The sequence below is a fragment of the Scylla paramamosain genome, chromosome 16 (assembly GCF_035594125.1).
Source record: "Scylla paramamosain isolate STU-SP2022 chromosome 16, ASM3559412v1, whole genome shotgun sequence".
Lineage (NCBI taxonomy): Eukaryota > Metazoa > Arthropoda > Malacostraca > Decapoda > Portunidae > Scylla > Scylla paramamosain.
Window position 1 is genome coordinate 20,053,766 of NC_087166.1, and position 14,684 is coordinate 20,068,449.

Consider the following 14,684-nt stretch of genomic DNA (forward strand, 5'->3'; position numbering starts at 1 on the left):
GTATTTGATGAAAGCTACAGTCGGCCACAGTTCAAAATATTCAACAAACTGCAGAAGCTACAGTTTTAGAGGGATGAAGCGGTTATGACAACTTTAATAAATTTTCACGAATCTGAAGATGGCATTGTATTACTCTGAAACGTAACCAATAAAGGAAATGCAGCATCTACTGTGCGTCTACTCCGCTTTCCTTGATAACAAAAGATTTCTCAAGGGCTTCTCCCATGTATATATTACCGGCTTTGACGCCTTCCACGAAAAGCCTATTTTTGGGAGACAAGTAAAACTAGTGCACTTGCGTCATTTTCCGAATGGGTACGAAGTTTCTTGAAACACGAAACAATCTATCTGCCACAAGAGATGGGTATGGCGTCAGAGTAGAAAGCACTTGAAGAAAGACACGCCAATAATGTATTGCACAAGCCCAGAGCGTAAAGGTATCCAAATACATAAACGCCGAAAGTCGAGAAGGCAGGTCTATCTCCAGAGTCGGGAGGAAGGGCAGTTGGGAGCACCCTTAAGACTACGCAAGGGTTGTCTGGCCAAGCATGAAATAAGTAACTGGTGACAAATAATCCTGAGGACAACCACTGCCCTCCTTCCGTCACCCTTGAGACTGAGCAAGTCCTTAGCAAGGCGAGTGCCTTAGGAAGGCGCTCTGCCAGGTTCCGCCTCTTCAGTCAGTTGCCTAAGAGCAAATATCTTGCTTGTTGGTAACTGTGTACCTGGCTCCGAGGAGAAAAGGAAGTACGGTGGCTGCTCTGAGGAGGCGTCTGAGTAAGTTTTGATTAAGAACTTCTCTTGTACCAACCAAGCAGGCACCAAGGCTGGCTGTAGACGATGGACATCACGTTCGTTCTTGGCCAGAAAACGCGGTAATACAGCTAGGAAGAGGCTGGTCAGATCGTCTGCAAAATATGCTCACTGCGAGAAATGAGTAAGGGCCCTCATTTACGACGCACGGAGCCCCGACGCCAAAGCTGTCAGGAAAAAAACAAAAAAAAAAAACAACAACTTTCTTTAGAGAGCGCAATGGAGTAGAAAACTGAGTACAGGTCCCTAACTGGAGAAGGTCTAGCACCTTGTGAAGGGACCAAAGAACACGTTCTTGCCGGGATAGAGGGGTTTGATGAAACAAATCTCTCTTAAAGAATGTGGTAGTCGTTACATTTAACCAGATCCCGTAGATAAAAGATAAAAAAAAACTGAGCACCCCTCTTTAAAAAAATAGAAGAATCACCTCAGTTGTTTAGGAATCTGTGAAAGGCTTTCCAACAGGATTCACACTGCCTGGTAGAAGGGGAGAGCAGGACGCGAAGCATGTCCCCCAATACAATTAGTGATTACTTCCTCCTGAACACCAGACGGTCGTCATGGATTTGACCAGACATATGTTTCCCAGAAATGGGTTTGTACACCACTGGTGCAGTTCTGACCTTTCCTCTGCATGCCCAGAGATGGCGGAAGACTTTGAGAAGTTTGGTGGATGGAGGTGGAAAAAGGTAGATGTGGTTCCACTTCTTCCAATCCTTTGAAAAATCATCCTTGGTGAGGTATTGGGGCAGTTAAACAGTGGTGGAAGAAGCGAATATATCACCTGAGGAATGCGCCAGCAGATACTAGATAAATTAATATCTCTGGGCGAAGCTGCCATTCTACGGATGTGTGTTGGAATCGGGACAAGGCGTCTGGGAAAAGTTCTCTCCCGGAACGAACATTGCCGAGAAGTGGAGAAAACAGAAGAAAACCTCTTGAAAAATTATTTCCGAGAGTGACAACGGGTTCAGACTTGGAAGACCCTTGGCAGTTGAGACAGTGAAACGCCTTTTTCCATTTCGAAGAGGATCCCAACGATGTGCAGCTCCCGGTGAGTTGTGAGGAATCGAAACGCACCCATAGTTCCTCCACGGTGGTATGGGTTTCTCTTAGCTTTTCTTCCCATGCCCGCTTGTGCTTGATGGTTCAGAGAGGACAGGTATCTCCATCCCAAGCTGGGGGCGTCTGTAGAGATCCACACCTCCGGTCGGGGAGGTACCAATAGGACCCATCGCTGGAGGCAACTGCTTGGCAAGTCAAAGCTGTAACAACTCAATGAGATGGCCGGGTATCTGTCGGAGGTTGCGTTTACCTCCAGCACAACATTGCGGTGACGTATCCTTCCTATGGGACACACTTCTGGTGCGAAGTTTAGGGTTCCCAGGATTACGTCCCACTATCAATTGGTTATCATCTAAGAGGCTCATCCACGTAAGAGTCGGTGACGAACCTTGGTGGCGTTTTCGGGAAAGAAGCGGATCCTTGGTTTTGAAGTATCCCACTCCATGTCCAACCATATGAGATCCTGGTTAGAACGAACTTGGAAAAGCTCACCTTGAACCCCATATTCTGCTTGGATTCCAGGGTAGTCACCAGCCTCTCCCTCACAAGGTGTAGGGAAGGAGAGATGATGAGGCAATCGTTTAGAGATTACATAAGATCGTCCACAACTTTGCTGGTGAGCTTGATGGCCACCACCTACTTCCAGCGAGAGGGGACCCTCGGAGTAAGATGACGGAAGATGAGTGGACTGGAGGCCCCGTCTTCCTACTTGAAAAACCAGAAAGTTTCTGAAGTGTGGGCATATGTTAACGTGTTAGTAGGCATCGCATAGGTCTAAAGAAGCTTGCCAATCCTCTTTTTTCGAAAGTGAAGCTTGACTTAGACGATCGTTATCAGGAAATGAAGGTGACAGATAAATTTTTTGAGTGCCTTGAAATCCACCACCAGTATGCTTACAATAAAGTTCTTTTTTGGTTACCATACATAAGCGGAAAAAAAAAAAAAACTGACCCGAGGTAGGTTCCACCACTCCCCTGTGGAACATTTCCTGTGTATGAGGAAGAACGGACTCTTTCACTCTGCCTGTGGGATGAGGGAGGCGAAGGAGGATTTGGCGTAGTCAAGGCCAAGTGAGCACCTTCTTCACTACACTGAAAGCCCAGCCAGTGCCTAGCTCGGAGGCGGCCCAGCCAGATGTTAGGCAGTCATTGTTTAGTATTGTGGTGTTGGTAGTCGGACGGTTTCCTTTATTGATGCTAGACAGGCTTGTTCCCACGAAAAGGCGGCTTCTGAAATTTCTGGATTAATTTAATTTTCTTATCTCCTGAAGAGGAATAGTATGAAATGAAGTCTGCAATGCTTCGAGGTCTGAGGCTCGGGACTCCTCTTCCTATTAGGTGCCTGTCGTTGAAGCCTTTGAACCTGTAGTGTAGTTAACTTGAAGGCTAGAGGGTGGGATGTGAATAAAGTCTGCAGCGAGATCTCAGAAATAATACCCCGGTAAATAATGTCCTGACGAAGAAGATCGTGGAGCACCTCCTTCTGCCTGCCCTTGAAAGCTTCCGTCTTAAGATTGAGTCTTGAACCAACTGCTTTCGCCAGAACAGGACGACTGTGGGAGAGTGAGGCTGAGCCAGACCAGCAGCCATAGTAAAAATGGCTTGAAGAACAGAACAAATTTTCTGTGGGGGCACCTTGTTGACTGTGTCCACCAGTTCCTTCTGCAGTTGTCTCATTTGGGAAAATCCAGTGCCAGTGGAAATCGCTAGAGTTGTCAAAAGGTGATCCCTGTACTCCTTTCTCAGCACAGCTTCTGGTAAATGGCGAGGCTGTCATGGGAAGTCCATCAGAGAAAGTGGTGGAGCTCGAAAAAACTTCCCGATGTGTGTATACAATGTTGCAGAGTCAGGAAAGAAGGAAAGGGGGGGGATGGCGACGTAGTGGAAGGAGGTCCCTCTTTCGCCAACTGTGTTGCCCAGACGCCTTTGGGATCTGGTCTGAACACCAGAGGCCTGGGGAGGAGGGACACAGTGGACGTCATCCTGGGGGGAGGACTGCTTTATCCTGCCTTATGAAGGATGAGAATCATCTGAGTTAGGAGGAGGGACACAGTGGACGTCATCCTGGGGAGGACTGCTTTATTCTGCCTTATTAAGGATGAGAATCATCTGAATTAGCTAGCGATGGCTACTGCTGGCTGGTTTCAGAAGCAGCGAAGGACAAGGAAATGGTATGGGAAGGAGACCTCCTGTCCCTCTCCTTTCCCCTACTGTGTTGCAGTAGGTCTCTTATTTGAGAAAACATCTTCCAAACTTGCCTTGAGGATGGGATGTCTTGTTGAATTCCATGAGAAGGTTGGTTTAGAGCCTGCCGGTGAAAGCGAACGGGGTATGCGAGAAAGCCGGGAAGAAGGCCAGGGCAGAGAATGAAGACACGGTAACTGTCGAGGAGGACGGGGACGGAGGTTTCGTGATGCTAACGAACCTCAGTCGAGACCATCGGGCCATGATTTGGAGAATTTCTGTGAAAGTTCCATGAATGATGTGAACAACAATTCTTTTTTTTTTTTTCTTATGTAGGAAGGACATTGGCCAAGGGCAACAACAATCCAATAAAAAAATGCCCACTGAAATGCCATTCCCATAAAAGGGTCAAAGCAGTAGTCAAAAATTAATGAATAAGTGTCTTGAAACCTCCCTCTTGAAGGAATTCAAGTCATAGGAAGGTGGAAATACAGAAGCAGCATGGAGCTCCAGAGTTTACCAGACAAAGGGATGAATGGTTGAAAATACTGGTTAACTCTCGCGTTAGAGAGGTGGACAGAATAGGGGTGAGAGAAAGAAGAAAGTCTTGTGTAGCGAGGCCGCGGGAGGAGGGGAGGCATGCAGTTAGCAAGATAAGAAGAGCAGTTAGCATAAAAAAGCGGTAGAAGACAGCTAGAGATGCAACATTGCGGCGGTGAGAGAGAGGCTGAAGACAGTCAGTTAGATGAGAGGAGTTGATGAGACGAAAAGCTTTTGATTCCACCCTGTCTAGAAGAGCAGTGTGAGTGGAACCCCCCCCAGACATGTGAAGTATACTCCATACATGGACGGATAAGGCCCTTGTACAGAGTTAGCAGCTGGGGGGGTGAGAAAAACTGGCGGAGACGTCTCAGAACACCTACCTTTATAGAAGCTGTTTTAGATAGAGATGAGATGTGAAGTTTCCAGTTCAGATTATAAGTGAAGGACAGACCAAGGATGTTCAGTGTAGAGGTGAGTTGATTTGTCATTGACGAAGAGGGGATAGTTGTCTGGAAGGTTGTGTCGAGTTGATAGATGGAGGAATTGAGTTTTTGAGACATTGAACAATACCAAGTTTGCTCTGCCCCAATCAGAAATTTTAGAAAGATCAGAAGTCAAGCGTTCTGTGGCTTCCCTGCGTGAAATATTTACCTCCTGAAGGGTTGGACGTCTATGAAAAGACGTGGAAAAGTGCAGGGTGGTATCATCAGCGTAGGAGTGGATAGGACAAGAAGTTTGATTTAGAAGATCTTTAATGAATGATAAGAAGAGAGTGGGTGATAGGACAGAACCCTGAGGAACACCACTGTTAATAGATTTAGGAGAAGAACAGTGACCGTCTACCACAGCAGCAATAGAACGGTCAGAAAGGAAACTTGAGATGAATTTACAGAGAGAAGGATAGAATCCGTAGGAGGGTAGTTTAGAAATCGAAGCTTTGTGCCAGACTCTATCAAAAGTTTTTGATATCTCTAAGGCAACAGCAAAAGTTTCACCAAAATCCCTAAACGAGGATGACCAAGACTCAGTAAGGAAAGCCAGAAGATCACCAGTAGAGCGGCCTTGACGGACCCGTACTGGCGATCAGATAGAAGGTTGTGAAGCGATAGATGTTTAAAAATCTTCCTGTTGAGGATAGATTAAAAAACTTTAGATGGGCAGGAAATTAAAACAATAGGACGGTAGTTTGAGGGATTAGAACGGTCACCCTTTTTAGGAACAGGCTGAATGAAGGCAAAGTCCCAGTAAGAAGGAAAGGTAGATGTTGACAGACAGAGCTGAAAGAGTTTGACTAGGCAAGGTGCAAGCACGGAGGCACAGTTTCGGAGAACAATGGGAGGGACCCCATCAGGTCCATAAGCCTTCCGAGGGTTTAGGTCAGCGAGGGCATGGAAAACATCATTGCGAAGAATTTTAATAGGTAGCATGAAGTAGTCAGAGGGTGGAGGAGAGGGAGGAACAAGCCCAGAATCGTCCAAAGTAGAGTTTTTAGCAAAGTTTTGAGCGAAGAGTTCAGCTTTAGAAATAGATGTGATAGCAGTGGTGCCATCCATGAGGTTGAAATAAAGGAGGGAAAGAAGAAGAAGCAAAGTTATTGGAAATATTTTTGGCTAGATGCCAGAAGTCACGAGGGGTGTTAGATCTTGAAAGGTTATGACACTTTTTATTAATGAAGGAGTATATGGTTAATTGGAGAACAGACTTGGCATGGTTCCGGGCAGAAATATAAAGTGCATGAGATTCTGGTGATGGAAAGCTTAAGTACCTTTTGTGCGCCACCTCTCTATCATGTATAGCACCTCTCTATCATGTATAGCATTGCTTCGCGAAACTAATACTGTCACAATACCAGTCCTGGATGAACCCATTGCTTCAGATAAGTTGTCTGTTCAAATAAGCCCTCTCAATTCGATTAAAGCTTCATGTCCAGATGGAATCCCTGCAGGAATTCTGAAGGTACTCCCTGTCCAGATTGTCCTGTATATCACAACACTATTTAACATAGTGTTCAGTTCTGCCCAGTACTCTAGCTTATGGTCAAAAGGGATTTTTTTTTTTTTTTAAGTGGGTGTAGGAGCAGGGTTGAAAAAATTTGTTTAAAAAAATCAAACCCACTGTTTTATTATTTTTTTGTGGGCTCCTATTTACTTTGTTTGTTTATTCCTCATAGTTATATGTAAATTAGTTTAAATAAACAATTAAAAAGTCATCTAGAATGAAGGAAAAGGTTTGAAGTGTCCTTTTTTTCATGTAGGAGGCACTCCCAGAAGAGAGTCGAGAGCGGTAGTTAGAAATTACAGGATAAGTGTCTTGAAACTTTCCTCTTGAAAAAGTTCAAATCATAGGAAGGAGGAAATACATAATCACGTAAGGAGTTCCAGAGTTTACCAGAGAAAGGGATGAATGACTGAGAATACTGGCAAATTCTTGCATTAGAAAGGTGGACAGAATAGGGGTGAGAAAAAGAAGAAAATCTTGTGCATTGAGGCCGTGGGGAGGAGCTGACGCATGCAGTTAGCAAGATCAGAAGAGCAGTTGGCATGAAAATAGCGGTAGAAGATAACAAGAGATGCAACATTGCGGCGATGAGAGAGGCAGTTAGAGGAGAGGAGTTGATAAGACGAAAAGCTTTTGATTTCACCCTGTCTAAAAAGAGCGGTATGAGTGGATACCCCCATACATGTGAAGCACACTCCATGCATGGACAGATAAAGCCCCTGTACAAAGTTAACAGCTGGAAGGGTGAGAAAAACTGGCGGAAACGACTCAGAACGCCTAACTTCACAGAAGCTATTTTAGCTTAAGATGAGATGTGAAGTTTCCAACTTAGATTATAAGTAAAGGGCAGAACAAGGATGTTCACTATAGAAGAGCGGAACAGTTGAGATAATTGAAGAAGAGGAGATAGTTGCCTGGAGGGTTGTATCGAACTGATAGATGGAGGAATTGAGTTTTTGAGGCATTAAACAATACTAAGTTTGCTTTGCACCAATCAGCATTTTTAGAGAGATCAGAAGTCAGGCGTTCTTTAGCTTCCCTGCGAGAACTATTTACTTCCTGAAGGGTTGGACGTTTATGAAATGACGTGGTAAAGTGCAGGGTGGTATCATCAGCGTAGGAGTGCCTACGACAAGAAGTTTGGCTTAAAATATCATTGATGAATAATGGGAAAAGAATGGGTGACAGGACAGAACCTTGAGGAACACCACTGTTAATAGATTTGGGGAAAACAGTGACCGTCTGCCACAACAACAATAGAACGGTCAGAAAGGAAACTTGTGATGAAGTTACGGAAAGAAGTATAGAGGCCGTAGTAGGGTAGTTTGGAAAGCTTTGTGCTACAATCTATTAAAAGTTTTTGATATGTCTAAGGCAACAGCAAACGTTTCACCAAAATCTCAAATAGACGATGACCAAGACTCAGTAAGGAAAGTCAGGTCACCAGTAGAATAGCCTTGAAGGAAATCATATTAGCAATCAGGTCATATCAGCAATAGGTTGTGAAGTGATAGATGTTTAAGAACCTTCCTGTTGAGGATAGTTTCAAAAATTTTAGAGAGGCAGGAAATTAAAGCAATAGGATGGTAGTTTGAGGGATTAGAAAGGTCACCTTTTTTTTAGGAGCAGGCTGAATGGAGGCAAATTTACAGCAAGAAGGAAAGGTAGATGTTCATACACAGAGCTGGAAGAGTTTGACTAAGCAAGGTGCGAGCACGGAGGCACTGTTTCGAAAATAGGAGGGACCCCATCAGGAACATAAGCCTTCCGAGGGTTTAGGCCAGCGAGGGCATGGAAAAATTCATTGCGAAGGATTTTAATGGGTAGCATGAAGTGGTCAGAGGGTGGAGGAGAGGGAGGAACAAGCCCTGAATCATCCAAGGTAGTGTTTTTTAGCAAAGGTTTGAGTGAAGAGCTCAACTTTAGAAATAGATGAGATAGCAGTGGTGCCATCAGGTTGAAATAAAGGAGAGAAAGATGAAGAAGCAAAGTTATTGGAGATGTTTTTATGGAGGTGCCATAAGTTACGAGGGGAGTTAGATTTTGAAAGATTTTGACACTTACTATTAATGAATTACAGACACTAGTTTAGGTCATGCTGGTTGGTCCGGTTGAACAAAGCCTGTGTTCTGTGTTAACTTGTACGATACAGGAAATGAACAGGCAAGGATTGACTACTTTTACATTTTATATGTATGTGTACATATATGTATGTGTACCTTATTTTATCATTATGATGTTGTAATAAATTTTGATATGGAAAATAAAAAAGGCCATTTAGGCTGTTTTTTTTTTCGGGGGGCGTTTTGTGAGATTTTTTTTGGGGTGGGCTTTTTTTAATGCCAACCCTGAGTAGGACAGAGACAAAAATTACAGAAAAATTAATATGATAAACAGCTTAGCCAAAATGTATGACATGGTAGTGTGCTTGCTCAAGATTACAACATTGATTCAGTCCGTGTCGCGAGCAGGCAGGTGCACAGAGAGGGCGCGACTGCCTGAAGCACATTGTTATCTTGAGGCTGCTCACTGAGATGGCTAGGAAAAAGAAAAAAAAAAATTGTATGCAACTTTTGTGGACTATCCTAAAGCTTTCGACATGGTAGCTAGATATTCGTTAATAATTTTTTCTAAAAGGCTGGAGTGCGGCGTGGTAATGCTGACAGCTATCGCAGCCATGTATAATGTCACGGAGAATGTGGTGGGCACGATGGTGTCCACGGTAACGGTAGGTGTTTGTCAGGGTTCCCCATCCTCATGTTTGTTATTGATACTGTATGTAAATGACATGATTAAGTCGATCAGAGAAACCTGCGTCGAGGACATCTTTTTATCTCGGGTTCACATCTTCATGTTAATGAACGACACCGTTTTATTGACAACAAGTAGAGAGAGAGAATGGTAAAAAAAGTATCCTTGATCAAAATTTGTTGTGATGAATATGGCATGATGATTAACACCAATAAAACTAATCTTTCGTTGTATGCGGCAACCCTGTGTGTGAGTGACGTGGTGGCATGGTGTGACCGCTACATGTACCTCGGGCTGCCCTTCATGGCAGACTTTTCGATGTCCGCAGTGATAAAGGCACACGCAGATAATGTGGTAAAGGACGTCTTGTAGTTATTTTTTTTTTTACAAAAATAATGACCATTAATTAAAAAAAAAAAAAAAAAAAAAAAAGATGCTGCTTTAATGAATGTTGGGCTTAATGGATGTGAATCCTGGTCAGATGCTGACCTCAAAACGATTGTAAGGCTCTACAACTGGCCCCTAAAAAGTGTTATGTGTCAAGGGCACTACATGCACTTTGTTATGCTCAGTAGGGTTATCCCCCGATATCAAGAAAAGCAGGCAGAGAAAAAAAAAAAAAAAAATCTATGGAATGAAATATTAAACATGGTAGATGACCCATTCATATTTGTTTTTTAAGTCAGTAACACGGGAAAGCTACAACACTCAGAGATATATCATGCAATTGTTACATGACAATGTTGACGACGTAAAGAAATGGGGAAAAAAAAAATGAGGGAGTCAATTCTCGCCTTGCATTCTTCGAGAAAAATAATTTATTTAGATATGAATCCTAGTTTATCTGTCCACGATATCTATCTGTGCAAACACAACATCAACAACAGAGACAGAATGGCCTTCATACGCTTCAGTATTTCCAGCCACTCCCTGGCGGTGGAAGTCGGAAGGACCAGACTAAGTAGTATGTCGTTCAGCACTACCACCTGATTCAACATAGGGGCCTTTATGGATCTGTTATCCTTGGATAGATATTTGGCGATTCATCCATGCTGAGATATAATGAATAGTAAACATGCTCCTCAGTATGTATAGGGGAAGACCGGGGCAAATTACCAACAGGGGCAAGTTACCATATTTTAAATAGTTCCGCTATTTACCGCTTGAGAGCGATGATATCCACACCAGCTTATCACCTCACGAGGCCTCACTCACGAACATGCATCCACGTTAGAAAGTTGCATGATTTCACTGGAGTGAGGAAAAGTTTAATTATGATGCTGGTAATTAAACTTTCACTCAATTATATTATTTGCTGTAAATGAATGATATTCATTTTAGCCATAATGTCTTAAGGTTAAAGGATTGTTTGCCCTTGAAACAAATCATAATAGATTTCTTAATTTATACGAAAATCGTTTTTTTAGATTAGTGGTATGGATGGGGCAAGTTGGCAAGAAAAAAATAAGGCAAATTGACACATTACCAACTGTATAATATGAATAATATCTACATTGTTATTTATATGTTTTATGCCAACTTATCCTTCATCTGGGGCATGTTGGCACACTTACGTATTTTATTTATTTATTTATTTTTTTCTAAATAATGAAGAGCCTTAGTTTGGAAAGAAAACCATGATTTTTATTTAATGAAATGTAAGATGAATGTCTGTATTTTTCAATGGAAGCATAAAGAAACAAAAATTCTTTGTATATTTTTCTTTAAAAAAAAAATACAATCACTGAGAATGTAAAAAGTGTGTGACTGTCCTGCCTCTACTTGATCGTGTGGTGACATCGTGTCTCTTTGTTTTACTTAATGTGCTTATTGTCTGATTTATGTTTTGTTAAGTTTTAGTCTTTTGGGTGTGTGTTTCATATGTTTAGTGTTTTATATATATATATATATATATATATATATATATATATATATATATATATATATATATATATATATATATATATATATATATATATATATATATATATATAAATATACGTATATATTAGACAATAGTAATAATAGATAACTTTTTTTTTAACAATAGCAAATAAAAAAAATGGAAATGATAAGCAGCTACAACCGAACGATGACGAACATCAGCTACATCTCTTTAACACTTTATTTATAGTATGCTAATATGCATACTATAATGTTACAAGTGACCTTGTAACATTAATATGCGCAATACACTAAAATCGAATTTCAGACGCGACACCCAGCTTAGTGATCCAAAATGTCATATTTTACATTTTTTTTTCTTTTTTATGTAGGAGGGACACTGGCCAAGCCCACTGAGATGCCAGTCCCAGAAAAGTAGTCAAAAATTGAGGGATAAGTGTTTTGAAACCTCCCTCTTGAAGGAATTCAAGTCATAGGGAGGTGGAAATACAAAAGCAGGCAGGAAGTTCCAGAGTTTACCAGAGAAAAGGATGAATGACTGAAAATACTGGTTACCTCTTGCATTAGAGAGGTGGACAGGATACAGGTGAGAGAAAAAAGAAAGTCTTGTGCAGCGAGGCCGCGGAAGAAGGGGAGGCATGCAGTTAGCAAGATCAGAAGAGCAATTAGCATGAAAATAGCGGTAGAAGATAGGTAGAGATGCGATATTACGGCGATGAGAGAGAGGCTGAAGACGGTCAGTTAAAGGGGACGAGCTGATGAGACAAAAAGCTTTTGATTCCACCCTGTCTAGAAGAGCGTTAAGAGTGGAACCCCCCCAGACATGTGAAGCATATTCCATACATAGACAGATAAGGCCCCCGTACAGTGTTAGGAGCTGGGGGAGGTGAGAAAAACTGGCGTAGACGTCTCAGAAAGTATAACTTCATAAAAGCTGTTTTAGCTAGAGATGAGATGTGAAGTTTCCAGTTCAGATTATAAGTAAAGGACAGACCGAGGATATTCAGTGTAGAAGAGGGGGACAGTTGAGTGTCACTGAAGAAGAGGGGATAGTTGTCTGGAAGGTTGTGTCGAGTTGATATATGGAGGAATTAAGTTTTTGAGGCATTGAACAATACCAAGTTTCCTCTACCCTAATCATAAATATTAGAAAGATTAAAAGTCAGGCGTTTTGTGGCTTCCCTGCGTGAAATGTTTACTTCCTGAAGGGTTGGACGTCTATGAAAAGACGTGGAAAAGTGCAGGGTGATATCATCAGCATAGGAGTGGATAGGACAAGAAGTTTGGTTTAAAACGTCATTCATGAAGAACAGTGACCGTCTACCACAGCAGCAATAGAACGGTCAGAAAAGAAAATTGAGATGAAGTTACAAAGAGAAGGATAAAAGCCGTAGGAGGGTAGTTTGGAAAATCAAAGCTTTGTGCCAGACTCTATCAAAAGCTTTTGATATATCCAAGGCAACAGCAAAAGTTTCACAAAAATCGCTAAAAGAGCATATTAAGTAACACTGCTTACATACAATCTTCCGCTCTGATGCTCTTAGACCTCTTCAAAGCACCCCGCTCCACAAATCAGTGTCTGTACGATAACTTGGGCGCCCGGACTGTCTGGACAGTTCATCCTGCCACACCCGCACTAGGCAAGGAGCTAGTCTAGGGAAAGCTGACCCGAGTATAGGGGCAGCTGTGCAGCGTGCTAGATCCTAGTCGTAACAGAAATGGCGACCTCGCCAGGATTGCTGAAAGCTTCGTAACCAAGTGGGGGAGACAGTTCCGCGTCGTTTGTTTGTTTGTCCTTTGTGTGCCCGTACTCAGCCTACGTAATGGAAGGGAAGGTTTGTAGCAGTGGTGATTCGCGACTTGTGTCCCCAGTCTCTGCCCGATTTGGTGTACGGTCACACTCGAGGTAAGAGTCACCAGGCCTTTTCCTCCTTCCACGGAACTGCAACCTATGTGCCTTAGACCGTTGTTCGTAGACTCTCAGGATGTGAACTTTGAACTCTTTTGTAATCCTCTAGATATGTACTGACATCCTGTCATAACCTTCTAACGCCTTGACCTTCAACATATTAGCAAAAAAGGCCAACCCATCTCTCCTGAGGCCAATCAATGCCTGATGCCTTCATCTCAAACCTCTTAAACTATTTTATTACCTTATTTTCATTAAGATCCGTTATCGGCTTCAAACTCCTCACCATCTGTTTTTTTTTTTTTTTTTTTTTGTTTTTTTTTACTGTTTTTCTTCCTTCACTGTTTCTCTTCTCTGCATACCATGAGGTGTTAATCTCAAACTCAAATATTCTGTTCATTTCAGCCTCTTCCTTCTCCCGTTTGGCCTCAAATATCTTCACCTCCATCTCCCTCTCATACATCCTAGCCATCTCCTTGGCCTCAAGGCTCTTAGCCTCCCTATAGGCCTGAAGCCTTTTGGCTTCTCTGACCACAACCTTCATCCCCCTTGTGTCCGCTCCGGCTTTCACCTTAAGCCTCCTTATCTCTCTCTCTCCTTCCCAGCCCCTAGTATGTTAGCTTCTCAAGTCTCTTCTGTCTCCAGATTCTTCATTTCCAACTTAAATTTAATATCCTCAGACGTGCTTTCTCTTTTGGAAAATCCACCGATGTTATGGGTAGGACTAGCATAGCCTTGGACGCTTTATAGGACTCAGTGTCCTGACACTGAACTGTACCAGGTCTACAATGCCACTCCCAGCAGACGCGGGGGATTCGGGTCTGGAGTCACCCCTGCTACCAAGGGTGACTTCAGCATAGGCTGGACACTGACACACAATAACAAATAAACTAACAACAGTGAACTGTCTCTCCCATTTGGTAACGTAGCCAGCTAATCCTGGCGAGGTCGCCATTTCTGTTATGACCAGCTTCAGCTCCCCCTCACAGCTGCCACCAGCAGTGATCAGGTTATCCCTACGTAGCTTAGTGCAGGGCACAAATACAACGAATCCAGGCATCTACTGATCACCAATAACTAGACAACCTCAATGAGGTCGACACTCCGTTTATCCACCCACACAGATGGCAATACAACAAACTTCAAATTTAATTATCCAAGGTGGAAAAAACTACTGAGCAACGCTCTCTCTCTCTCTCTCTCTCTCTCTCTCTCTCTCTCTCTCTCTCTCTCTCTCTCTCTCTCTCTCTCTCTCTCTCTCTCTCTCTCTCCCCGTCACTCTTCCCTTCACTCACGCAACATCTAGCTTTGGATTGAAAATGAGGATAGAAAAGTAGGAGGGAACAGAAAAGGGGCTACTGTCAGTTGCGTCAGACACCTGTGTTTCAAAAAAGAAAAGAGGATGAGGTTTAGTAGAGTAAAGGTGGTGTTCTTCAGATTGAAAATTAGATCTAAGACCGCGAATATTGGAGAAGTTAATGAAGAAAAAGTTGAGGGGGGGGGGTGTCACCAGAAGA